The following is a 26,970-nucleotide window of genomic DNA, read 5'->3' on the forward strand; positions in this document are numbered from 1 at the left end:
AGTTGGACAATGACTGGGGAGGATAGAAGAATTGATGCCTTTGAGCTGTGGTGCTGGAGAAGAGTATTGAACTGTATTGGACTGCCAAGAAAACAAATAGATTCATCCTAGAGAGGGTTAAACCGGGCTACTCCTTGGAGGCAAGCATTCTGGGGCTTCGTCTGACATACTTTGGACATGTTATAAGTAGGCACAGGTCCTTGGAGAGGGACATCATGCTTGGGAGAGTGGAGGGACAATGCAGAAAGGGAAGACCCTCTATGAGATGGATTGATTCAGTGACTGGAGTGATCGGTGTGTCGGAGGCAGTGTGATTGGCACATTATAGAGCAGGGTTTAGGGCTGTTATACATAGAGTCACTATGAGTCGCAAACGACTCGACGGGCACATAACAACAACAAACAACATAATGGAGTGGGGGGAAGTGTACTATACAAATTTGGGCACCTTTGGTCTCTTAAGTATCGATTATCTGGCCTCAGGCAAGTATTAGGTTACAATTTTAATGACTGTTTTCAATTAATGCACTGTGCCACTAGAGTGACCATGTGAGTAGTCTTGACCATCAAGGACAATTTTGTTTGTCAGACGTTTATTTCACATTGTTGTTGTTATGTGCAGTGAAGTCCAAAACCAATTTACAGATTTTCAGAGATTATAAATCATACAAGAGGAGATTGCCCATTTTCCTCTCTACTCTAACAGAGCAGTTAGAGGATTTGAACTACTTACCTTTGGTTGACAGCACAACTCCTTACCACTAAGCCACAAAAGCTTTCCACTCTCCATTTTTTCACATTTTTGTTGTTTTTATGTGCTGTTGAGTTGCTTGCAACTCATAGCAACTTTATGTACAATAGCCTTCAAATCTGCTCTATGCTATGCCAACTTTACTTGTCTCTGGCACACCTACCCTCATTACCCCAGTCACTGAATCAATCCATCTCATGGATTATCTTCCTCTCTTTCTCTGTCCCTCCACCCTTCCAAGAATGATGTCCCTCTCCAAGGACTGGTCTCCCCTTGCAACATGCCCAAAATATGTTAGATGAAGCTTCAGAATCTTTACCTCCAAGGAGAAGATGATTTTACTCTCTTTAGGGTGAACCAATGGGAATCCCAGAACACTTGATAGTTCTAATGCGAAACTTATACTTGGGCCAGGAGGAAGTTGTCAGAACAGAGCACGGGAACACCCCATGGTTCAAAATTGGGAAGGGCATACATCAGGGATGCATCCTATCTCCATAACTTTTCAACCTGTATGCAAAATAGATTATCTGAGAGACTGGGCTCTATGAAGAGAAATGTGGGATCAAGATTGGTGGAAGATCTAGTAATAATCTGCGTTATGCAGATGATACAACCTTGCTTGCTAAAACTGAGGAGGACCTGAAGGACCTGCTACAGAGGGTCAAGGACTGTAGCCTCCAACATGGCTTGAGGCTCAATGTCAAGAAGACAAAGATTCTCACCACTGGGCCAATTGGAAGCATCAGGATGGATGGTGAAGAGATTGAGATTATTCACAGCTTTAGTTTGCGTGGCTCCACAGTCAACACTCTTGGCACCAGTAGCCAGCAAATTAAAAGGTGCATTGCAATGGGAAAGTCTGCTGTTAGGGACCTCTCCAAAGTACTGAAGAGCAATGGTGTCTCTCTGGAGACTAAGGTGCGTCTGATACAGGCCATGGTCTTTGCAATCACTTGTTATGCATCAGAGAGTTGGACAATGACCAAGGTGGACAGAAGGAGAATCTATGCCTTTGAGCTGTGGTGCTGGAGAAGAGTATTGAGAGTACCATGGACTGCTAGGAAAACAAACAGATTCATCCTGGAAAGGGTTAAACCAGGCAGCTCTTTGGAGGCAAGGATTCTGAGGCTCCGTCTAACATACTTTGGACATGTTTTAAGAAGAGACCGGTCCTTGGAGAAAGACATCGTGCTTGGGAGGGTGGAGGGACAGCGCAGGAGGGGAAGGCCCTCTATGAGGTGGATTGATTCAGTGACTGGGGTAATCGGGATGGGAGTGTCAGAAACAGTGCAAATGGCAGAAGACAGAGCAGAGTTTAGGGCTGTTGTGCATAGGGTCGCTATGAGTCTCAGGCGACTCGATGGCACATAACAACAACAACAACAGGGTGAACCTGTTTGTTCTCCCAGAAGTCCATTGTATCTTCAATACTCTTCTCCAGAACAGCTCAAAGATATCAATTCTCCTCCTATCGTCCCTAGTCATTGTCTAGCTCTCTCCATCATAGAAAGCAATCGCAAAGACTATGGCCTGGATCAGATGCACCTTAGTCTCCAGACTGACATTGTTGCTCTTCAGTACACTGGAGAGGTCCCTAACAGCCAACTTTCCTAATGCCGTTTATCTTTTGATTTACTGGCTGCTGGTACCAACAGTATTGATTGTGGAGCTAAGCAAATTCAAGTTGTTAACAATCTCAATCTTTTCACCATCTCTCATAATGCTGCCAATTGGCCCAGTGGTGAGAATCTTTGTTTTCTTGATGTTGAGTTTCAATCCTTATTAGGAGCTCAGAATTACTCCTTTAACTGTAGTTATGAACTTGACAGCATGACTGATTTGTTAGCATAGCATCTGAATTCAGTGTTTTCCTTGCATATATTGCTGCTTGCCCTTTTACTGTCAACATATCTGTATCACTATATTTTGAGTAAATTTATGGTACATACTATGTAGTTGGCTTATGACTTGAGACCATTCTCACAGTCACTGTGTCAAATCATCTGGTTGAAGATCTTCCTTTCTTTCACTTTCCTTTCCAAGCATGAAGTCCCTATCCAAAGAATAGGGTTGTTATTGTTTTTGTAATATATTGAGTGCTTTAAAATATACCAACAAAGAAGTTTATCTTTTGCTTTTCAAAGAGAGGAGTGAACTGGAGGTAGGAGGGTAGGGAAATAAGTGCAACAATGAATGAATGAAAATCCAAAATCTCTGTAAATGTTCATTAAAATTAATAAAATAAAATTTAAAAATATATTAATCAGAAAATTCCAACATCTAAGTCATCATCTTACTGTCTGAATACAATGATTGCTTTCAGAGTGTGTGATTTTCCAGGTGTTTGATATAGCAAATTATTTTTGTATCTTGAACATTTGGGTATTATGAGACTCTAGGTCTTATTTAAATCTTCTGTTTTGAAAGAAACTTGGTTGGTTTTAGCAACCAGATTACATCTGTTCTATGTGTGTGCTACTTAAAGGTCATTTTGAAAACTTGGTAATATTCCACACTGTTGGGCAATTCTCATGCTAATTACAGTCATTGTCATATGTGAGTCACTTGGAGTTTTGCCTAGGATTTTTATGCAGACTTAGAGAAATCCTCCTTATTTTCCTCCTCTCTGAAGTACTCCCCGACTCTCTTAATTAGAAGGAAGAGAAATACCTCAATGTGCCTTGTCTAGGTAGAGAACTGAAGTCCACTTTTCCTACTCTGTAGAGCCACCATGCAAGGCAGAAGCAAGCTAGAACAGGGAGGATATTGCCAAAATAATTTTGGTCTTCTCAAACCAAATTATTTACAATTTTTGGTTGTAAGCTTCTCCAGAGCTCAATACAGAGTGTACAGGAAACAAAATAAAATCTAGGCAACTCACCAGCTTGTTGCTCTTTAAGGCTTGAGATCCTTAGCCAATCTGACTACCTCTTCCCAGTTTTGTTGTATTAACTGCAAGATTCTTTTGTCCTTAAAGGACCACAGCACAAAAGCCATTTTGAGGATGATGAAGAATCAGGCAAGGTTTTGTTCTGTTGTACCTAGGTAATTATGAGTTTGAGCCTACTTATTGGCCTCTAACAGTAAGTCTGGTGGCCTAATGGCAGGAAGCTGAGCTGCAATCTCAAAAGCATGCAATTCAAATCCACCAGCTGTTCTGCGGAGGATGGGCAGTCTCCTTCTGTGTGATTAACTGTCTTTGCAAACCCTAAAACTCTAAAAACTGGAGGGTCAGCTATGTACTGGATCTGACTCTATGGTACACAGCAACAAGTCTACTCCATCTCATCTGGTCACTATTTAATGAAGACGCTGAGGACAACACTGGGCTGAGCACCACTGCCTTGGGCACTTCGCTGTGCATTTTTCAATTCAGGGAGCTGTTCCTAGACTTCAGAGAGAAGTCTTACCTAGGAGAGGCAGAACACTTGAATGCTTTCTAGCAATCAAGGAATATGTTTTGGATTTTGCAATCATAGCTGAAAATTGCTCTGCTTGCCAGTAGAATTTTTTTTTTAATTTTATTTTTTTTGTGTGTGTGTGCCGTCAAATCAGATCTGACTGGTACAGGAGGAGATTGTTCCTCCTTCTCCAGCAGAGCACCTGGTGGATTTGAACTGTGCACCTCTGAGCTTGCAGTTGCAGCTTCTTGCCACTAGGCCACCAGAGCTCGCCTACCAGAGCTCGCCTGGCCAGAAGAATTTGCATGTCACCTTTTCTGTACCTGGGACTTGGGGCTCAGTTGGTGCAACACCACTATCCATGACACAGGACTTCTGTCCCCTGAACTCTACAACTGTATCATTGCTTCTTCCTTTACTTGTTGAGTTTAAATATTAGGTTGCCAGTTTCATCATCAAGAACCAACTTAGTTAATTTCTCTTCTTTGAGTCCTCCTTACTGTCCTTCTGTCCCCTTTCCAGCTGTGCTGGGGTTTCCTCATCCTCTTTTGCATGTGTCCCCCGTATAATGGCAGTTCACATACTCTAAACCCTGTATAGCCTCAGGAGTGACAGCAAGAGCAGAATATATCCCACAGCTGAGCCCTTGCTATGTCAGAAGAACAGAAGAAAAGGGAGAACATGTGCAGCTTCCTCCTCCCCCAGGTATGCAGCCACCCTCAACAAGTGGTGCCTCAGAAAAATTTGGACACAGATATATCCACGGGTCTAATGTGGCAAGAAGCTGCAAAGCAATCCCAAAGATATGTGGTTTGAGTCCACCACCTGCTCCATGAAAGATGAGCAGTCTTTCCCCCTGCAATTAACTGCCTCTGAAAAGTCACTGGAGTATCATTAGCTATAGGTCAGTTATGACTTGATAGCACACAATAACAACAAATCTGAGGCAAAGGGAGCTCTGGTGGCAGAGTGGTAAGGAGCTATACTGCTAACACAAAGGTACACAGTTCAAATCCTGCTGCTCCACAGGAGAAAGATAAGCAGTCTCATCCTATGAAAACCTGCTGGAGGTTCTTTATGGGTTAGTTCCAACTCAATGGTACACAGCAACAGTCTGAGACAAAGGTAATTTTAGAACAGGGAGAAGAAGGAAACTATGAATTTCCAAGGAGGAAAGGGGCTGATGAAAAAGAGGAGACATATGACCTTGGGTTGGTACAGGAAGAAACTTGAACAGTAAGATCTAATAGACAGAGGGAGGAAGGTAGACAGGTGGGCTATCATGACAGATTTGGGATGGTTTGTTCCACAAAAAGTCATGAGGACACTAGGAACTCGTGATTTTCTAGTCTCTTTGAGATACTTCCACCCATATGCCAGCCTTGTAGGACACAGAGGCAAATGCCTGAAAGGAATTTATCCACCCTACCTGGCTATTTCTCAGAGATGCTGAAAATCTTTAGAACCTCATGAAGTTGATACAAAGTTCCTGGACAGTTTTAATGTTTCGGAGATATTCCCTAAGGATTAGCTGTAATGACCTTACCACTTAAAAGGCTTTTAATTGATCCCAGAACCAAAGTGTAACTCAATATGAATGAGCATGACCTCGAACAAAGCAGTCAGTGGCTGTCCAGTCCAGCCAGTTCTGACTCGTTATGATGCCAGGTGCCACAGAGCAGCTGTGTGCTGTGGAGCTGTCTTGGTTGTGATCTTTACACTAGCAAATCACCAGACCTCTCCTCCCTGCGGCCAGTGGGAAGTTCCAACTAGTTTCCCAACATTACATCAGTAGATAGCACAAACTGCACAACATGCATGTTCAAATGGAGAGGGTTCTTCATGTTCTCCAACTTTTTGGAAAATCAAGATTTCTTGCACTTGCTGCAGAACATAGTGGTTTGAACACGTCTTTTCATTGACTTTTGACCATTTTTCTTCCTCCTTCTCTTCATTCCTCCTCTGCCTTCACTCTCCCATTTTTTTACCCCTATCTCCCACTCTCCATCATGCTCATGCCTTATTCCAGAAAAATTATCTGAATACTGTTTCTAAAGCAGAACTCCACAAACCTAGAACGTGATGACTAGGTTATCAAACCTCATGCATTCATTTTAAGGTATGAAGAAATGAGGACACAAATAAATAACAAATCATGCTTTCCCTTAGTTACATATGTTTTAGAAACTACCACACAAACTACATGCAAAGTCAGACTTTATCATTGTTTTAAAGATATACAGTGAAGGAAGTTGGTGCTCAGCGTTTAAAACAAGGACAGGAAAGAACATGAAATTGAACAAACCTCAAATGACTGTTGTTTGATGATGGAATTTGCAAGGTAAAATTATCAAAGCCCAGGACTTGAAAAGCATGATGTTCCAGATGAAAGATTTTAAATAGCAAGAGAGTGCTTATTATGAAAATAAAGAGGGCTTGAAAGCCTACCATATTTGATGTAGCTGAACAAATAATTAGAAATTCAAGAAATAGTGATATTTTACTACTTAAAGTGATGGTTTTTAGTTAATTAGTGAAATAATAAACTCCATTATTTATTAGTTTTGTCCCGCATTTTACTCCCTACTCTATCCAAGACTTTCTACTGTGATCATTTTAGAGTGGTCAGCAGTAGTAGTCAGCCAGGCTCTATTTCTTCTGGTCATGGAAGTAAGGTTCAAGCTGTCCATTAATCCTTTAGAGTAATTGTTTCAGTAGATCTTTGCTTTTCTTTGTTCTTACTTGTTCTGGACAGTGAAAGACCAATAATTACATTTCACAGGGCTACTCACAAGTTTTCAAGTCCACAGTTGCTACTCACCAAAGCAAAATGTAGAATATTTTCTTTGTAGACTATTCCACCTATCATGCCATTTTCTGAGTCTATGTCTGAGGCCCCAGATCAGAATCTCATTTTTTAGGGTGTTTCATTTCAGTTAAGAAGTTTATTTACCTTTACTCTGTAATGGCTCCATGAACACATCTGCAGCATGAACGCATCTGCCTAATCTGTGTATGGATGGGTGTGATCCCGTTCACCAGCTTATATCTATTTGTTTGCCTGTCTGCTTGTATACATCTTTGTAGATTAATGTCTGTATTTCCAATATTGCTGAATTGTGCATATAATAGTGCTTACCTTTGTTGACTCTCCTGTGCACTTCTTAGTGACTTCTTCACCTTTAGTATCATTCCTTTAGTGTATATTAACTTTGCTTTCACTCAGCTTGATATGTGTCAAGTATCTGTTGTTATTGCTGTTGTTTAATGTCATCGAGTTGCCTGCGACTCGTGGAGAGTAGCTCTGAATCCTGCACTATCCTGAGTCAAACTCATCCTCTTCAACAAACCTAATCCCATTTCTCTAGTCACTGAGTCTTCCTGGGTCTCATCCTTGGTCTTCCTCTCCAGTGCTGTCCTTCCACCCTTCCAAGTATGATGTCCTTCTCCAAGAACTTATCCCTCCCAAGCCACATGCCCAAAGTATGTGAGATGGAGCTTCAAAATCCTTGCCTCCAGGGAGCAGCTTGGTTTAATTTTCTCCAGGATCTATCTGTTTATTCTTTTGGGAGTCCCTAGTGTGTTCAACACTCTTCTCTAGTACCACAACTCAAAGGCAACAATCCTCCTTATATCCTTAGTTATTTTCCAGTTCTCTGATGCATAGCAAGTAATTGCAAAGACCATGGGGCACCTTTGTCTCCATGCTGACATCCTTGTTCCTCAGCACTCTGGAGAGGTCCCTAACAACAGACTTCCTCAATGCAATTGGTCTTTTTTATTTCATGACTGCTGGTGCCATGACTGGGGATCAGAGCAAGCTGAAATTGTTAACAACCTCAATTTCTTCTTCATCTATCATGAAGTTTCCAGCTGACCCAGTGGTGAGAATCTTAGTCTTCTTCATATTTAGCTTCCATCCATATCGAAAACTTCAGTTCTTGTCCTTCTGCAGTAAACCCTTTAGGTCCTCCTCAGTTTCAGCAAGCAGGCTGCAGTTTCATCTGTATAGCACAGATTGCTGATGAGTCTTCCTCTAATCCTCATGCCACACTCCTCCACAGTGTTCCATAATATCCCATTGTGTACCATAGTTTGTATATACATTCATCCAGTTTAAAGGGAAGAATGGAAGACAAAACAAAGTACTAAAATTAAATATGTAAAGAGCTGGAATTGGAAAATCAAAAGGGACAAGTCTCTCGCATTTCTTAAACTGAAGAACAAATTCAAGCCTTGAGTTCCAATACTTAAGGATAAGTATGCTGAGGACAGAAGATCGAATGAACCAGGAAGTATCAAAAGAAGATGAAAAAAGTACACAAAATCACTATACCAAAAAGAATCAGTTTTAAGACACAGAAAAATTTCAAGAAACAACATACGATCAAGAGGCAATGGTGATGAAGGAGAAGTTCAAACTGCTCATTTTTTTTTTTGCAAGGGCAAGAGGGAATTTATTTCAGATTCAAATCCGGGCCGCGATCCAAACCGTGTTCATACAACAGGGAAGATGCAAACAGCTCTTAAGCAACTGGAAAAAAACAAGGCCTCAGGAATTGATAAGATATCAATGAAGAAGATGCTGCCCTGGATGCATTCACCATGTTGTGCCAATAAATCTGGAGGACAACTACTGGCCAACTGACTGGAAGAGATCCATAGTTGTTCCCATTAAGAAAAAAAAGATCCAACAGAGTATGGAAATTATCAAACAATATTATTAACATCACATGCAAGCAAGATCCTGCTGAAAATTACACCAAAATGACTGCAACTACCAGATGTGCCAGCTGAGTTAAGAAGAGGCCATGGCAGTTGTCAATGTTAGATGGATCTTAGTTGAAAGCAAAGAGTACAAAGGAATGTCAATATCTGTTTCATTGACTACGCAAAGGTGTTTGACTGTGTGGATCCCAACAAACTGTGGCTAACTCTGAGAAGAATGTGAGTCTCAGAACACTTGATTGTACTTATAACAAATCTATGCTTGACCAGCTGGCAGTCATCAAAGAAGAGCAAGAAGACACTGCATGAGTTAAAGTCAGAGAAGGTACATGCCAGGGATGCATCCTGTCTCTATACCTGTTCAATGTATATCAAATCATCTGGGAGGCTGGACTTTATGAAGAGAAATATGGAATCAGGGTTGAAAGAAGACTCATCAACAATCTACGTTATGCAGAAGACACAGCCTTGCTTGCTAAAACTGAGGAGGACCTGAGGCATTTGCCACAGAACGTCAAGGACTTCATCCTTCAATATGTATTGAAGTTCAACATCAAGAAAACAAAGATTCACTTCACTGGGTCAATTGGCAGTATCACGATAGATGAGAAAGAGATTGAGATTGTTAACAACTTCCACATGTTTGACTCTATAATCAATCAACACTCTTGGTACCAGCAGCCAGGAAATCAAAAGACGAATTGCATTGAGGAAATCTGTTGTCAGGAACTTCTCCAAAATACTGAAGAGCAATAAAGTCAGTCTAGAGACTAAGATGTGCATTAACCAGGCCATGGTCTTTGCAACTATGTGCTATACATCAGAAACCTGGACAATGACTAAGTATGATAAAAAAAAGAAGAGATGTCTTTGAATTGTGGTGCTAGAGAAGAGTGTTGAACATGGACTGCTAAGAGGTCTGTCCTGAAGAGGGTGAAACCAGGATGCAAGAATTGAAGGCAAGGATTTTGAAACTCCAGCAGGAGTGGCATCTACTTCCTAAACAACATACCTCCGGAAACTCTATGAACTTTGATAAATGTCAATAGTTGTAGAGGGACCTCAGGCCTTTTATTTACTCAAAGGCAATCAACAACAACAATATCACATAAGTTGGGCATGTTTCCAGGAAGGACCAGTTCTTGGAGAAGGACATTATGCTTGAAAGGGTGGAAGGAAAGCACAGGAGAGGAAGATCCTGGATGAGATGGATTGATTCAGTGACTGGCATAATGGGAGGTAGGTGTGTCAGAGAGAGTAAAATTGGCTCAAGATAGAGCAGGGTTCGGGGCTGTTGTACATAGGGTTGCTTCATGTCTTGGGCGACTCAACAGTATATAACAAAAAGTTCCTTTTATTTCTTTGTTGTTGGTAATAATGATTAAATGAAAATGAATATACATATATCTAATTATTATTTCTCCTCCTCCTCCTCCTCCTCCTCCTCCTTCTTCTTCTTCTTCTTTGCCATCAAGTTGAACACGACTCATAGCGACCATATGAACAAAAGACCTAAACCCTTTTTGTAACTATCATCATTTCTCAAAGTTCATAGAACTTCCAGAGGCATATTGTTTAGAAAGTGGAAGCCACTCCTCCTTCCAAACCTATCTTAATCTGGGAGCTCCATGAAACACTGTTCATCATGGGTAACCATTATGGCATTTGACACCCCAGTGGCACAGGGTCCAGCATCATAGCAACTTGAGGTTACCTCAGCACAGAAAATTGACAGATTAGTTCTGTACCACTTAGATGAATATTCCTTCAAATATACTAAGACTAAATCTGAGGGCCTGTGGCTGTCGGGTCTAGGCGATTTTTAAATACTAAGGCCCTCCGCCAGGTAGTGTTGACTCTAAATAAGAGGCTTAAATGAAAAACAAACAAAAACCCAAAACAAAACAAAAAAAACAACCAAACATTCCACACTGATGCTCAAAAACAAGAGAGCCCGTCTTTCACAGTCCAACTGCTTCATCCTGTCTCCAAACTGTAGACAAGGGCCTGGCCTTAAATACAAAGGATTTATTTCTTTAAAATATATGCCTATTAGGTGGGTTACTGGAGCAAACAGAATTTCTATTTCCAATTTTTAAAAGAAGTACCACACTGTTTTCTACAGTGAATGCATCAAATTACAATTTCACCAGTAAGCGTATGAGACTTTCAACCCCTTCATCCTCTCCTCAGCATTTGCTATTTGCTGTCTACTAAATTTTGCTGTTATTTCTGGGATGAGGTCATTCTTGTTTTAATTTGTGTCAAGTATTTGTTCACATGATTTTTTACCATCTTAATGTCTTCTTTGATGAAGTATTTTTGTATGCCCTCTGCAAATTTTGTAACTGTATTACTACTGTCTTTTTCTTGTTAAGGTGTGGGAGTTTTCTATGAATTTTAAAGATTAATCCCTTGTAAAATATTTCATTGCCGGATGTATTTGCCAATCTACATGCTTAATTTTTACTCTTTTGGAGAAGTCTCTCAATGCACATAAGGTTTTACTTTTAATGGTCTCAGTTATCTGATGCAGCATCTGTGATTTGTATATTTTCAATTACATTTGATAGTCTATTGATGCCATAGATTGGGGCCCCTAAATTTGCCCCCATTTTTCTTTGCTGATCTTTATAATTTTGGGGTTTACATTTAGGTTCTTGATTTATCTTGAGTTAGCTTCTTAATGTGATGTAAAGTATGGACTTTGTTTCCATTTTTTGCAAATGAGTATTTCATTTTTGCAGCACTACTTGGTAAAGAGGCTGTCCAGCTCTCTGACACATAGCACAAAATTGCAAAGACTACAGCTCGAATCAGGCACACCTTAGTCTCCAACCTGAAGTCTTGTTCTGGAGAGGTCTCTCACAGCTGACTTTCTCAATGCAATTCTTCTCTTGATTTCCTGGCTGCTGGTACCAAGAGTGTTGACTGTGGAGCCAAGCAAACTAAAACTATCTCAATCTCTTCACCACCATAATGATGCTGTCAATTAGCCCAGTAGTGAGAATCTTTGTTTTCTTGATGTAGAGCTTCAATCCATATTGAAGGCTGCGGTCCTTGACCTTCTGCAGCAAATTCTTCAGGTCCTTCTCAGTTTTAGCAAGCAGGGTGTGTCATTTGCATAACTCAGGTTGTTGATGACTCTTCCACTAATCCTGATGCCACATTCCTCCTCATACAGCCCAAAATTCCTTATAATCTGTTCTGCATATGGATTGAAAAGGTATGGAGACAAAATACATTCTGGGCAGACATTCTTCCCAATTTTGAACCATGCAGTCAGTGTCTCCTTGCTCTGTTCTGATGGCTGCCTCTTGGTTCAATTATAGGTTTCACATAAGCACAATCAAATGTTCTGGGATTCCCATTCTTCTCAGAGTCAGCCACAGGTTGTTGTTACCCACACAGTCAAAAGCGTTTGCATAGTCAATGAAGCTCAGATAGACATTCCTCTGGTACTCTATGCTTACTGCCAAGATCCATCCATTAGCTATAATATCCCCAGTACCATGGCCTCTTCTAAATCCAGCCTGCACAACGGGCAGTTCTCTGTTGACATGTTGCTTCAGTCGTTTCTGGATAATTTTCAGCAGAATCTTGCTTGCATATGATAGTAATGATATTGTTCAAGAATTTCGCACTCTGTTGGATCACCTTTCTTTGGAATGGGAACAAATATTGATCTTTTCCAGTCAGTTGGCCAGCTGGCTATCCTCCAGATTTCTTGGCACAACTTAGTGAGCACATCCAGGGCAGGGTCTGTTTGTTGAAATATGTCAATTGGTATGCTGAATTCAATGGGTTGAGAAAAAAAAAAAAGATTAATGTTGCCACTCTTTTTTTGCTCTTGCTCTTTTTTTCTGCTGATACCATGGTATTGTTTGGGTTCTGCCTTTCCAGGGCTCCTTTACCATTTTCCTTCTTTCTTTTTCACTTTACCTTTTTTGTGTAGCCTGTCTTTCATTAGCTATGCCTCTGCCTTATTACCCTAATGAACCTTTTTCACTTGTTTTACTAAAAAAAAGAAAAAAAGGTTAATGTTTGCTAAATCACAAGACCATGGAAATAGCCCAAATGTCCAACAACAACTGAATGGATTGAGAAATTGTGGTATGTTCACACAGTGGAATACTAAGCAGCACTGAGGAGCAACAATTTTAAAAAATACTACATAACTTGGGAGAGAATGGAGAACATTATATTAAGAGAACTAATAGTCTCATAAGGACAAACACCACATAAGACCATTATTGTAAAAATAGAAGAATAACTAGCAAAATGTTTGTGTTCATTCTAAGGGGAGGAAAAGTGGATGGGGGGATATCTTAGGGTCATACAATTTGATGCGTGGAGAAAGGGGGTAAAAGAAATGGGAAAGATTCAACAGGAACTGAAAAGGTGAACTAATGGTGGGCATAGTTCAATGGTGATTAATTTGGGGTTTTTTTCATTATTATTATACTAAAACAGATTGATTACATCTGTGGAAAGAACCGTTGGAGAAGTTCAGTATCAGCAGTGAAAACTAGGCCAGGTGCCAATTGTGGAGCAGACCTTCAACTGCTCATATGCAAGTTCAAATTAAAACTGCAGAAGTTTAAATCATATCCACAGGAATAAAATTTTACCTTGAGTCTATCTCCCACAAATTCATAAATTTAAAAAACAAATCAGGAATAGGTTTGAAGCCTTGCACACTAATGAATGAAGTCCAGGTAAATTGTGGGAAGATATCAAGACTATCATTCATGAAGAATGCAATAGTCATTACTAAGAAGGAAGAAGAAGAAAAGACCAAACTGGATGGCAGAAGAGAGTCTGGATATTGCACTAGAGAGCTGAGAAGCCAAAGCAAAGGGCTGAAAGCAAGCAGTTTAGGAGCTGAATAGAAGATTTCAAAGGGCTGCTAGGGAAAACAAGGCAAAATATTATAATGAAATGTGCAAGGAGCTGGAGTCAGAAAATCAAAAGGACCAAATTCACTCAGCATTTATTAAGCTGAAAGAACTAAAGAATAAATTCAAGTCTTGAGTTGCATTAAGGATGTTATGGGCAAAATATTCAATTATTCAAGAAGCATTAAAAGCAGATAGGAGTATACAGAGTCATTGTGCCAAAAATAATTGGCTGACACAGTAGAATTTCAAGAAAAAAACATATGAGCAAGAGGTAACAATGATGAAGGTGGAAGTTCAGGCTATATGAAGGACTTAACAAAAAGTAAAGCCCCTGGAATTGATGGAATACAAAATTTATTTTACCAAACAGATGTTTGTGTGGATGTGCTCACCAAGTCATGCCAAGAAATCTGGAGGACAACTAGTTGGCCAACTGATAGGAAGTGATCCATATTTATTCTCATTCTAGAGAAAGACCCGATAGAGTGTGAAAATGATCATACAATATAACTATTATCACACACTAGCAAAATCCTGCTGAAGATTATCCAGAAAAGACTTGAACAATACATTGACAGAGAACTACCAGAAACACAGGCTGGGTTTAGAAGAGGTCATGGCACTAGGGACATTATTGCCAATGTCAGATGGATCATGGCAGAAATCAGAGTACCAGAAGAATGTCTATCTATGTTTCATTGACTATGCAAAGGCATATAACTGCGTGGATCACAAGAAATTGGGGCTAACCTTGAGGAAGATGGGAATCTCAGAACACTTGATCGTGTTTATACAAAACCTATACTTGGATCAAGAAGCAGTCCTCAGAACAGAACAAGGAAACACTGCATGGTGCAAAATCAAGAAAGGAGTGTGTCAGGGATGCATCCTGTCCCAGTATCTTTTCAATCTGTATACAGAACAGATCATTCAGGAAGCAGAGCTTTATGAGGAGGAGTGTGAAATCAGGACTGGAGGGAGACTTATTCACAACCTACTATATGCAGATGACACAACCTTGCTGGCTGAAACTGAAGAAGACCTGAAGCACTTGCTGCAAAAGGTCATGGACTGTAGTCTTCAATATGGATTGAAGTTCAACATCAAGAAGACAAAGATTCTCACCACCCTGCCAACTGGCAGCACCATAGTAGATGGAGAAGAGATTGAGGTTCTTAGCAGTTACAGCTTGCTCGGCTCCACAATCAACACTCTTAACACCAGCAGTGAGGAAATCAAAAGACGAATTGCATTGGGAAAATCTGCTGTCATGGACCTCTCCAGAGTGCTGAAGAGGAATGATGTCAGTCTAGATACAAAGATGCCCCTAATCAAGGCCATGGTTTTATCAATTACTTGTTATGCTTCAGAAAGTTGGACAATGACTAAGGATGACAGAAGAATAGATGCCTTCAAGTTGTGGTGCTGGAAAAGAGTCTTGAACATATCATGGACTGCCAAGAAAAATCAGTCTGTCTTGGAGAGGGTGAAACCAAATCACTCCTTGGAGGCTAGGATTTTGATCTGGGAGGCTGGGCTGTATAAGGAGTGTGCCATGGCCTCTTCTAAACCCAGCCTGGACTTCTGGCAGTTCTCTGCTGATGTGCTGTTCCAGTCGTTTTTGGATAATCTTCAACAGAATCTTGCTTGCATGTGATATTAATAATATTGTTCAATAATTTCCACACTCTGTCAGATCGCCTTTCTTTGTTGGAGGGCTTAATGCGGCATTCTGGTTTAAACTGTCTAGCTTGTTGATTGTTTGGGGGGGGCTGTTAATACAACTTTGATAGAATAATTTAAGGGTTCTGTTTTTTCTTTCCTCTAGTCCTGAACCCTGAGGCATATAGACACATCTGAGTCAGGCAAGAAGTGTACAGTCCTAGCAGGAGCACACCCGGGGCTGGATTCTGTTCAGCACTAGGTAATATTCTCAGAGGTGAAGCACACTTAACCAAAACAACAGAAATTTGTGGTGCACCAGGTGTTGGAAAAACATAATTATGTGTGCAGTTGTTGGTGGATGTGCAGTTACCAGAACACTTTGGAAGAGTGGCAGGTGAAGCAGTTTTTATTAATACAGAGGAAAGTTTTATGGTTGATAGAGTGGTAGGCCTTGCTACTGTTTGCATTAAACACCTTCATCTTATAGCAGGAATACACATGGGAAAAGAGCCTCATAAAGCTTTGTAAGATTTTGCTCTTGAAAATATTCTTTGCCATATTTACTCTTTTTGTTTTTGTGACTACACAGAGCTATTGACACAAGTTTATCTTCTTCCAGACTTCCTTTCATTCAACACTTTGATTGGTGAGAATAGATGGTATTGCTTTTCCTTTTAATCATGACCTCAATGACCTGTCCCTCGGTATCAGGTTACTAAATGGCTTTTCCCAGCACATAATAAAACTTGCAAATAATCATATATTAGCTGTAATTTTAACCAGTCAAATGACATAAAAATTGATAGAAACGTCATTGATTCCTACTTTAAGGGAAAGTTGGGACATGTGCTACTAAAGAGCCAGTCCTTTACTGAACCAAAAGCAGAAGTAGGCAACATTGCACAAATCACCAAGCCAGAAGGAATCCACAGTACTGTTTCAAACCACACTGCAGGGACTTAGAGATGATCTTGTTGCTACTTCATCTTCATTGTCAACAGAAACTTCTCTGAATTCCCTTAAACAGTCACAAGAATCAGAGAAAGAAGCAGAGTAACCAAAAACTAATCTCAAAGTATATAGCATATGTGTCGTTGCTGTAAGACTCAGTATATACAAATCAGAGACTGGCTTACATTAAAAATAGAAACAAACACTGGCATGAATGAATGAATCAGGTGTAGTAAATGAGAAAAGACAAGGAATGTAATTATCTGAAGAATTATTTCTCAATGGTGATATAAAATTATATCTTCTCTTGCTTTAATTTTCAGTAACATTTAATATATCTTTAGACATTTTATTTCATAAACATTGAAAGCCGATCACATATGGCTTGTCTGAATTTACTGTTCAGAATGTTTTTCTCTGCTTCTTTTTGCTGTCTAGAAAACCCTAGAAAGAAAACTTGAGTTGTTTTGGGTTTGGGGTTTTCCCCTCCCATATTCCTGTTATGTTTCCTCTATAAATATAACTTTGATAATTTTTTAAAATAATGGATTTGAAACCTTTTGTTTAGAAGTCAAGATCATAACACATAGTTATATCAGTTAAATATAAATTTTAGATGACAAATCAATTTTTGAAATCTCAATCCTAGCATCTAAGATGCTTCTAAAATTTTGTGTTATTTAAAAAAAATTATTTTAGAATGTCGAGGGAAAGACCTTCAAGCTATTACCTCATCTAGAAATTATTTAGAGCATATGTCGTCCAGAACAGTCAAAATTGGTATCTCCCTTTTACTTTGTCTCTTATTTCACTTATAAAAAAGCTCAGAACATCCTAACTGAGGATAAGAAGTTTAAGTAACACTGGAAGAGACCAGGGCTTCATTCTGGGTGGGTTTTCTATATCAGCTACACAGAACCGGAGTCTACATGTCAACAAGATCTCAAGATAATGAGACTTTGGAATTCTTCTAGCTAAGATTTCTTTAAAATGTACGTTCTGATTCAGGGTGTTGAGCAGAAAGGAAATTTCTCAACAGGGAGGTTGATTAAGCATGAGCTGATTCCAAGCTCTAGAAGGGAAATATAAGTCCCTCTTGCTCCTAAAAGCTCTAAGACTGTTGCCAGGGCTTGGATCCTGGAGTAGTGGAAGCAGATCAGGAGCTCTGAACACAACAGCACTTACTGATTGTCCTTTTCCCCAGCTCTCTGGGAAGATGCAGTGTAACCTGAACAGCTCTCTCCTCTCCAGATGGCAAGTAAATAATACTGGTTTATAGCTACAAGGAGAAGATAGTAGTGGCAAAGATGCCTGAGAAAGTCTAGAAGATTTTGGGGTCTTACACAACATTATTTGTATTCTTAGGTTTTGTTCTGGAATGAACACTTTTAAATGAGACGCATAACAGCTTTTTCACACTGTCTTCCTCAGGCTCCAGGGCAGAGAGAAAAAGGAGGATGGGATCAGCTAGGGAGGATCCAAGGCAGGGATAAGTTGGAGGAGGTGCATTGGCAGACTTAAGGGGGAAGGGTCAGGGCAAGAATAAATCAGAAATTAAAATAAGAGAACTGATCAGAATGAACAGGGTTTCCAGTAACAATGGACTAGACTGCTCAAACTTTGGGCAAATTGGAAGTGTTTCCCAATGTCTAGTTGACATTGATAGAAGGCCTGTCTACCTTATAAAGGGTGCAGAAATGAGTGGCAGGCATCTCTTAGAGAATTTCTTAGAGAAATTATGAATTAAACAGTCGAAGGGAGTCAATTCTGACTGAGAGAAGCTCATTATGGGAGAAGTGAGGAAGAAGTAGCCACAAGGCATTAGATAAAGGAAAGAGAAAGGAGAAGTAGAAATAGTGTTAAGAGGATAGGGTTAAACAGACCTCCCCCTATTGCTTGGGGAGTGCTTTGATGGTGCAGACAAAAGAAAGGATAGGGTACCCCTGTGTTCAGAGGCCACACAGACATCAGCCTAACTGTCCCTTGCAAGAACTAAGGTCTATCTTGGCTAAGGCCCATGCACACCAATCAAAGACCTGGTCAGCCTCCACAGGGAAGGTGGGTTTCCACTAGGCCATATGATGTGACCATGAGACTACAGGTTAGGACCTAACTAGACTCCACGGTTTGGGGTCTCCTTGATGCAGGCAGCAACCCATTACACGTACACACACACAGTCCTTCAACCAAGTATGCAGAGGTTTTTACTTTCCCTCCCAGGAAGATAAAAACAATAAAAGATAGAGATAAAACACACAATACAGACCAGAAACCCAGGTAAACCAGGCCAGAAACCAGGGGCTAACTGACCACTCTTGTCTGAGTTATGGCCAGTTGTCATGGTCAGTTCAAATCCAAAGTTATTTGACCATTATAGCACCCAGAATTATGAGTTGTTACAGAAATCAGAATTAAAGATAGTCAGACTCTGCAGAGATGATCCTGTATGAAGGCTTGTTGATCTCAGGAAGGAGCACTGGGAATCATCTCAGTTCCAGTCGCCAGACTGCAAAAAGAAAAAGGATTCTGAGATGTCACTGGGAATGTGCCCCCCCTTTCTTCTCCAGAAGCTGTGGTTGGTAGTGAGCAAGTAATGGCCAATCGATGCAGAAAACTTAGAAAATGAGCTGAATATCTTGCTAGGACCTCCACATGTTATGGCAGAATATGCAAGATTCTAAACACTCAGCCAAAATTTAGGGCCCAATAAAACCGTATTGTAAGCAGTCAAGAACGTTAGCAAATCCTCAAATTGTTCCAACCTTGAAAGATTGGGTTTCTATACAGAGATTGGGCATAGGGTGGGGGAATTACACAAAATTCTTTGTGATTGGCAGTTGAGATTTCTTCATGTTCGGGAGTCATTATTGGTTCTGACTTCTCATGGGTGTCCAGGCTCTGGGCCAGGTGCAGACTAATAACCAAGCTGGGTCAGCTTGTACTAGAACATAAAGCTTAGTAAAACCAGTTATTGCAAATATTATTGAGACATTCATTTATTAAAATGGCTGTCATAACAAAATGGCTTCCAAAATACCAACATATAAAACAGCTTCTTTAAAGCTAAACATATAAGCTGCTACTACAAGAGAAAGATGGACAATCTCTTCCTTGGTGATTAACTGTCTCTCAGAACCAGCTAGAGGGTCAGCTATGAGTCAGTTCTGTCTCAAAAGTACACTGCCTAGAAACTACAGAGTACATAGGACAAAAACCACATAGTACATGTCTACAAGGTCAAGTTTGTTAATTGTATTATTTTGTTATTATTTCTTTCTAGCTATTTTGTGCATAACTGAAAGTGGTATATAAAAGTCTACTATTACCATTGTCTCCTCTGTCATTTTGTCGTGCTGTGGTATTTTGCTTGTTGCTCTATTTCTGTAGGCTATGCCAGTTTTCAAGTACTAACAGGGTCATCTAGTGGGAAAGGTTTCAATAGAACCTTAGACAAACACAGACTGCGAAGCAGGACTGGCCATCTATTTCTAAAATAACAAGCCTTAAAAAATCCCATGAATAAGAGAAACCTAATAAGAGATCCCATGAATAAGTGAAACTTATACTTGAACTAGGAAGCAGTCCTTAGAACAGAGCAAGGAACACCAAGTGGTTCAAAGTCAAGAAAGGAGTGCTTCAGGAATGCATCCTATCTCCAAGCCTTTTCAATCTATATGCAGAACAGATCTTTTGAGAATCTGCGCTTTATGACGAAGAATGTGGCATCAGGATTGAAGGAAGACTCATCAACAACATACATTACACAGATGACACAACCTTGCTTGCTGAAACGGAGGAGGACCTGAAGTGCTTGCTGAAGAACGTCGAGGAATGCAGTCTTCAATATGGATTGAAGCTCAACATCAGGAAAACAAAGATTCTCACCACTGGGCCAATTGGCAGCATCATAATAGACAGAGAAGAGATTGAGATTGTTAACAATTAAAGCTTTCTTAACTTCACAATCAACATTCTTGGCACCAGCATTCAGGAAATCAAAAGATGAATTGCGTTGAGAAAATCTGCTATTGAGGACCTCTCCAGAGTACTGGAAAACAATGCTATTAGTCTAGCGACTAAGTCATGCCTAATCCAGGCCATGGTCTTCACAATTACTTGTTACGCATCGGAGAGCTGGACAATGGCTAAGGATGACAGAGAATTGATGCCTTTTAATTGCGGCACTAGAGAAAAGGCTTGAACATACCATGGTCCACCAAAAAACAAATAGATCTGTCTTAGAGAGGGTGAAACCAAGTTTATCCTTGGAGAATAGGATTTTCTTTTCTTTGATTCTTTTTTTTTAATTGATATTTTCCAAAAAGTCTATAGAGAACTTGGATTTCCATTTATTTATTGATGCATATTTTACTCCTTGTCCGCCCCGCACCCCAGTTTGCTTTTCTCTTTGGAAAAAAAATATTCTTTTATTGTTGTACAATCCCACCTCCACCCCAGTCTACTTTGAAGCTCTTATCCTAATGCCTTTCTGTAAACATCATCACTTCTCCAAGTTCATAGTTTCCAGAGACATGTGGTTTAGGAAGTGGATGCCATTCCGGCTTCCAAACCTGTTTTACAACTGGGAACTCCACCAAACACTTTCCACATTGGGAAACCATTCTGGTATTTGAAAACCCAACGGTACAAGATTCAGTATCACAGCAAGCCCAGGTTACTTCATACTGCACAAATGACAGAGTGATGTACAAAGTGCAAGTGTATTCCTCCAGATATAACAGCACTAGTTTCATTTAGCAGTGGTTAAGTGTCGTCAAGTCAAATACAACTGAGAGTAAGCTTTGCACAAAAGTCCTGAACTCTGTTCTATAACTAACATAATTTCTGTACAGAGCTCTGTTCTATAACTAACATCATTTCTGTACTTTTATAGAGTTTAGAGAGTTTGTAGAGTTTCCAGTGGTATCTAGTTCAGGAAGTGGATACCACTCCTGCTTCCCAGTATAAATCAATCCAGAAGTTCATCCAAACATTGTACATAATGGGTAACCATTATGGTATTTGACAAGATTATGGAACAGTGTGCAGCATCACAGCAACACCAAGTTGTTAAGTTTAGCATATAGACGAAAGATTGTTGTATCATTCAAGGAATATTCATTTGAAAATTAATAAATTTTGCCTGAGCGCCAGAGGTTCGAGGGCCCTGTGGGGTTTCCAAGTTACACCTTTGAGGAGACCTCCACCCTAGGCAAAGGCTCAAGGACACCTGCTCTTGGGGGGGAAAGAACAGTAATAAACATCAAATAAGACCCCGAAAAGTTCCCTTATGTATCAAAAGGGCTTCCATAAAGATGTTAGCAAGCAGCCAGACTTGCACAGTGGAGGCTCCAGGACCTGTCCTGCAGTCCCATCCTCTCCTTCTGTGGGGTTTTAATGAAGTGTACATTATATATCCCTTTTTTTTCTTGGTTTTCCCCCAACACCTATATCAGTCCTGTTTTACAACAGTGGTATTATGCAGTATTTGTCCTTTTGTGACTCAGATATTGCACTCAGGATAACATCCTGAGGGGCACCCATTTTGTATATTTCATGAGTTCCTTGATTTTCAGTGCTGAATAATATTCCATTGTGTGAATATACCACAGCTTCTCTATACGTTCGTTTGTTGATGGGCATTTGGGTTGTTTCCAGCTCTTTGATACTGAGAACAAAGCCACAATAAATATGGGTATGCATATATCTGCTTGGGTGGCAGTTATGGTTTCTTTAGGGTAAATTCCCAGTAGTGGCATTGCTGGGTCAAATGGTATTTCTATTTGCAACTTTTTGAGAAAGTGCCATACAGCTTTCCATAGTGGTTGCACCATTTTACACTCCCACCAAAGTGAATAAAGGTTCCAGTTTCTCCACAACCTCACCAATATTTGTTGTTTGCTGTTCTGTTAAGTTTTGCTATTCTTACTGGGATGAAATGGTATCTCGTAGTTGTTTTGATATACATCTCTTTTAGAGCTAGGGATTTTGAACATTTCCTCATGTGCTTTTAGTCACCTAAATGTCTTCTTTGGTGAAGTGTCTGTTCATATCCTGTTCCCATTTTTCAATTGGGTTGTTTAACTTTATCTTGTTGTGGTGCAAAATTTTCTTTATACAAATCTCTTGCATCTCTAGTTAGATTTGTTCCTAAGTATTTAAACTTGTGGCTGGCTATTGTGCTCAGTATTTTTTTTTCTTATTTCCTTTTCAGTGTTTTTTTTGGTTGTTGTTATTACAGTAGAGAAATCAGACTGATTTTTCTATGTTGATCTTGTATCTTAACAGATCATATGAAAAAGTGCTCAAAATCACTAGCTATTGTTGTTGTTGTTAAGTGTTGTCAAGTATGACACATAGTATCCCTAAGAACAACAGATCTGAACCCTATCCTATTGTGTGCCATCCTTATCATCTCTAACACATTTCAACCCACTTTTGTAGCCACTGTGTCAATTCATTTCATTGAGAGTCTTCTTTTCTTTCTCTGACCCTGCACTTTACCAAATATAATGTCTTTTTCCAAGGACTAGCCTCTCCTAACAACATGCCCAAAGTGTGTGGGATAAAGCTTTGCCATCCTTGTCTCCAAGGAGTACCCTGGCCGCACTTTCTCCAAGACATAGCTATTTGTTCTTTTGGCAGACCTTTCAGTACTCTTCTAGTCACAACTTAAAGACATTGATTCTTCTTCTGTCATTTATATCCATTGTCTAGCTCTCAGATACATATGACTGAAAAGGCCATCCACGGTTTGAATCAAATGTACCTTAGTCTTTAAGCTAACATCATTGCTCTTCAATACTTTGGAGAGGCCCCTGACAGCCTACTTTCCCCGTGCAAAAAACCTTTTGAGTTTTTGATTGCTGGTACCAAGGTTGTTGATTGTGGATTCAAATAAGATCAAATCATTAAATCTTTTTTTCATCTATTATGATGTTACTTATTGGCCCAGTGGTAAGGACTTTTGTTTTCTTGAGGTTAAGATATAATCCGTATTAAAGGCTATAGTCTTTGATCTTCTACAACTAGTGTTTCAAATCCTTCTCACTTTCCAATGTTAGAGAGACTGAAATCAAAACAACAATGAAATATCATCTCATCCCAGCAACAACAGTAAAGTTTAATGAGGACAGTAAACAACAAATGTTGGCAAGGAAACAGAGAAATTGAAACTTTCATGCACTGCTAGTGAAAATGTAAAATGGTACATTTCCTCAAAAAGTTAAAAATAGAAACTCCATTTGATCCAGCAATCCCACTCGGGAAACACACCCTAAAGAAATCAGAGATGTGACATGAACAAACATATGCATACTTAATGTTTATTACATCATTAATCACAATAACAAGGAGAGAGAAGCAGCCTATGTGCCCATCAACAAACAAATGTTAATGAGTGATCAAATAAAAACCAGTATTTTTAAAAACTCCATGGAGTTTGGTTTTATATTTTGGAGCTTTGTGATTGGTGTATATATTAAATAAATTTACATTATTTTCCTTACTTGACCTTTTACTCATTACATAATGTTCTTCTTTATCTCTTATGCTGGTTTTTTTTGTGTGTCAAAGTATATTTTATAGAAGAATTAATATTGTGTCTCCTTTTTGATTGATATCACTGGACCATTAGGTAAGATAATGACGAATGGAGAAGCAATTGAAATTCTCAATGCTTTGATTTTTTACTTGAAGCCACAATCAACACCCATGATAACAGTAGGCAAGAAATCAAAAGAGATGTTGCACTGGGAACTATTGCTTGAAGGACTTCTCCAAAGTTCTGAAAAGCAATGGTGTCAATTTCAAGGCTAAAAAACATTGTATTTTCAATTGTTTTCTATGTATCTGGGCCATGAGTAAGGATGACAGAAGAATTGATGCTTTTGAATTGTGGTGATAGAAAGAGTACTGAAAGAGTCCCATAGACTCCCAAAAGAATAAACAAGTCTATATTAGAGGAAGGTGCTCCTTAGAGGCAAGAATAGTGAAACGTCATCTCACATCCTCTGGGAATGTTGTTGTCATGCATGCTATTGAGTCAGAACTGACCCATAGCTGATCCTCCAGTGGATTTTCAGGGGAAGTAAATCACACAGGAGAAGACTGCCAATCCTTCTCCTGCTGAGCAGCTGATGGATTCGAACCACGTGCCTTTGTGATAAGTCCAGCACTAGGCCACCAGAGCTCCCTTGAACTGTTGTTGTATACTGCTGAGTCAAAACTGACCCATAGTGACCCTCTGGCAAGTTTTTACAGGCAGTTAGTAACATGGGGGGAAATTGCTCATCCTTCTCCGGTGGAGAATCTGATGGATTCAAATCTCATGCCTTCAGGGTTGCAGTGCAATTTCTTACCACTAGACCACCAAAGCTCCAGGAATGTTGTTAAGAGTGACAATTCCTTGGAAAAGGACATCTTGTTGGGAAAGCGGGAGAATCAGAGAAAGAATGGATTCAAACAGTGACTATAATTATGGGATCAAACATGTCAAAGATACTGAGAATGACAAAGACAGAGCAAGGTTCAGATCTATGTACATAGTGTCTTTCTGAGTTGTAGTCAACTAATAGCACCCCAAACCAACAACAATTTAGTCACTTGTTTGTTCCATCTCATCTTGGGTTTTTAGCAGGTAATTTAAAGTTATCTATTGCCTCCATCAAAGTTCATAGAATTCCCAGAGGCATATTATTTAGGAATTGAATGCCACTGAACTTTGATAAATGTTGATAGTTGGAGAGGGGCTTCAGGCCTTTTGTTCATAAGATAGCTATGAGTGGTGCTCAACTCGAGGACAATCAACAACAACATTGGCTCCAAGATATTGTGGTTGTGCTTGTGGTATACCTTCAAGTTGGAATCGACCCATAGCTGACCGTCCAGTGGGTTTTCAGAGCCAGTTAATCACATGAGAAGAGATCGCCCATCTTTCTTCTATGGAGCAGCTGACAGCTGGTGGATTCGAACTGTGTTCTTTTGGGACTGTAGCACAACTTCTTACCAGTAGGCCACAAGAGCTCCCTTGGCATGGGATATTTCTCACTGGTATGGAAGTTAACAGCCTGTATACAAAAGACAAAGGCACAGCACAGGGCTCAGGAAGATAGAATGAGCACCAGCCTAGTCAGAAGCAAGAAGTTCCAAATAGCATTCATTCTGGGTCAGGCTGCCTGTGTGGCCTTTCTCAGAAGGTTCTCCACGCACGTTAAATAAACAATGACACACATGGGACCCTCTAGAGTTTGAGAGCAACTCAGGAGCAAGTTTTTTTTTTTTTTAATTTTTAAAATTACAAAGAGGACACTGTCTTGAGGGACTTCGTATCACTGAGGCCAGAGATCATGCTCCGCACCCTGCCCTGGGCTCTACGTTGTAGTGTTATATTGTTTTGTTTTATTTTAATATACCTGATTGAGCAGACTGAGTGTTATGCTTTCCCCTCTTGTTTTGCAATTTCTCGTCTACCATCTCCTATCTTCTAATTGGTGTGATGAAGGATGAGTATGGGTACATAGTTATCTGTTTGTTGTTCATGTATATTAGGCTAGAGTGATGGAGTGTAGTTTGTCCTCAGTCAGGCAATATAGGAGCAGATGATTGATTTTACCTAGCAGATAAGCTGCTGGAGGTTGTGTGTGACTGGGCAGTGTGGGCACTCTTGCTGTGTCTCTCAAAATAAAACAATATGTGGCTGTTGCTATTATATCACATCTAGTCACTTGTGACTCATAGCAATCCTATGCACAGTATGTCTAAACCTTGCACTGTCCTGAGACACCCTTATTACTACTGTCTCCAGCACACCCATCTCAATTACCCTGGTTATTATGTTAACCCATCTCATCTGGGGACTTTCTTTCCTGCCCTGTCCCTCCACCCTTCCAAGCATGATGTCCTTCACCAAGGACTGGCCACTCCTGGCAACATACCCAAAGTATGTTAGACAAAGAGCTTTAAAATTCTTGCCTTCAGGGAGCAACTTGATTTCACTCCCTCTAGGACATACCTCTGGTGCAGAGCGTGACTGCGAGCTCCATGAGCCAGAGGCAGGTGCTGCAAGTGTTCGAGCGATACCAGAAATCCCGGACCCAGTTCGTGCAGATGGTGGCGGAGTTGGCGGCTAGACCCCAAAACATTGAGACGCTGCAGAACGCGGGTACCCAGAAAAACCGGCGGGAGAACGTGATCCTGGGCAGAGGGCAAGCCGGGAAGCTGCGCACTGGGGAAGGTCACCTTGCATAACAGAGAAGAGGCATCTTCCAGGTGCACAGAGGGACCAACGGGAGAACGTGCTCCTGGGCGGAAGGGAAGCCTGGAAGCTGAAGCAGAAAGGAAAACATAATCTACACAGGAGTTCTACAGGGCACGTCACCTTCCCTTGGAGACAGTACAACTAAACTTAAGAGACACTGGTCAAAAGAATAAAATGTCAGCAGTTGACGTGTTTGGAATCACAGAAGCCAAGAAAGGTTAAGATACAAGCTGTCAGATCATGGGTTGGACAATGGAAGATATTTTCTGAAGGGACTTGGCAGATGTGAAGGGTTATCTTGGTGGGTGGGGC

General features: G+C 40.2%; 1 pseudogene; it reads left to right on the forward strand.

Moving 5' to 3' along the window:
• Nucleotides 1-16,506, forward strand: part of LOC102870771 — a 105,739-nt pseudogene extending 89,233 nt beyond the window's left edge.
• Nucleotides 16,507-26,970: the final 10,464 nt, after the last annotated feature.

Source organism: Elephantulus edwardii, unplaced genomic scaffold, assembly GCF_000299155.1.
Source record: "Elephantulus edwardii isolate Elephantulus edwardi_28Jun2011 unplaced genomic scaffold, EleEdw1.0 scaffold00272, whole genome shotgun sequence".
Classification (NCBI taxonomy): domain Eukaryota; kingdom Metazoa; phylum Chordata; class Mammalia; order Macroscelidea; family Macroscelididae; genus Elephantulus; species Elephantulus edwardii.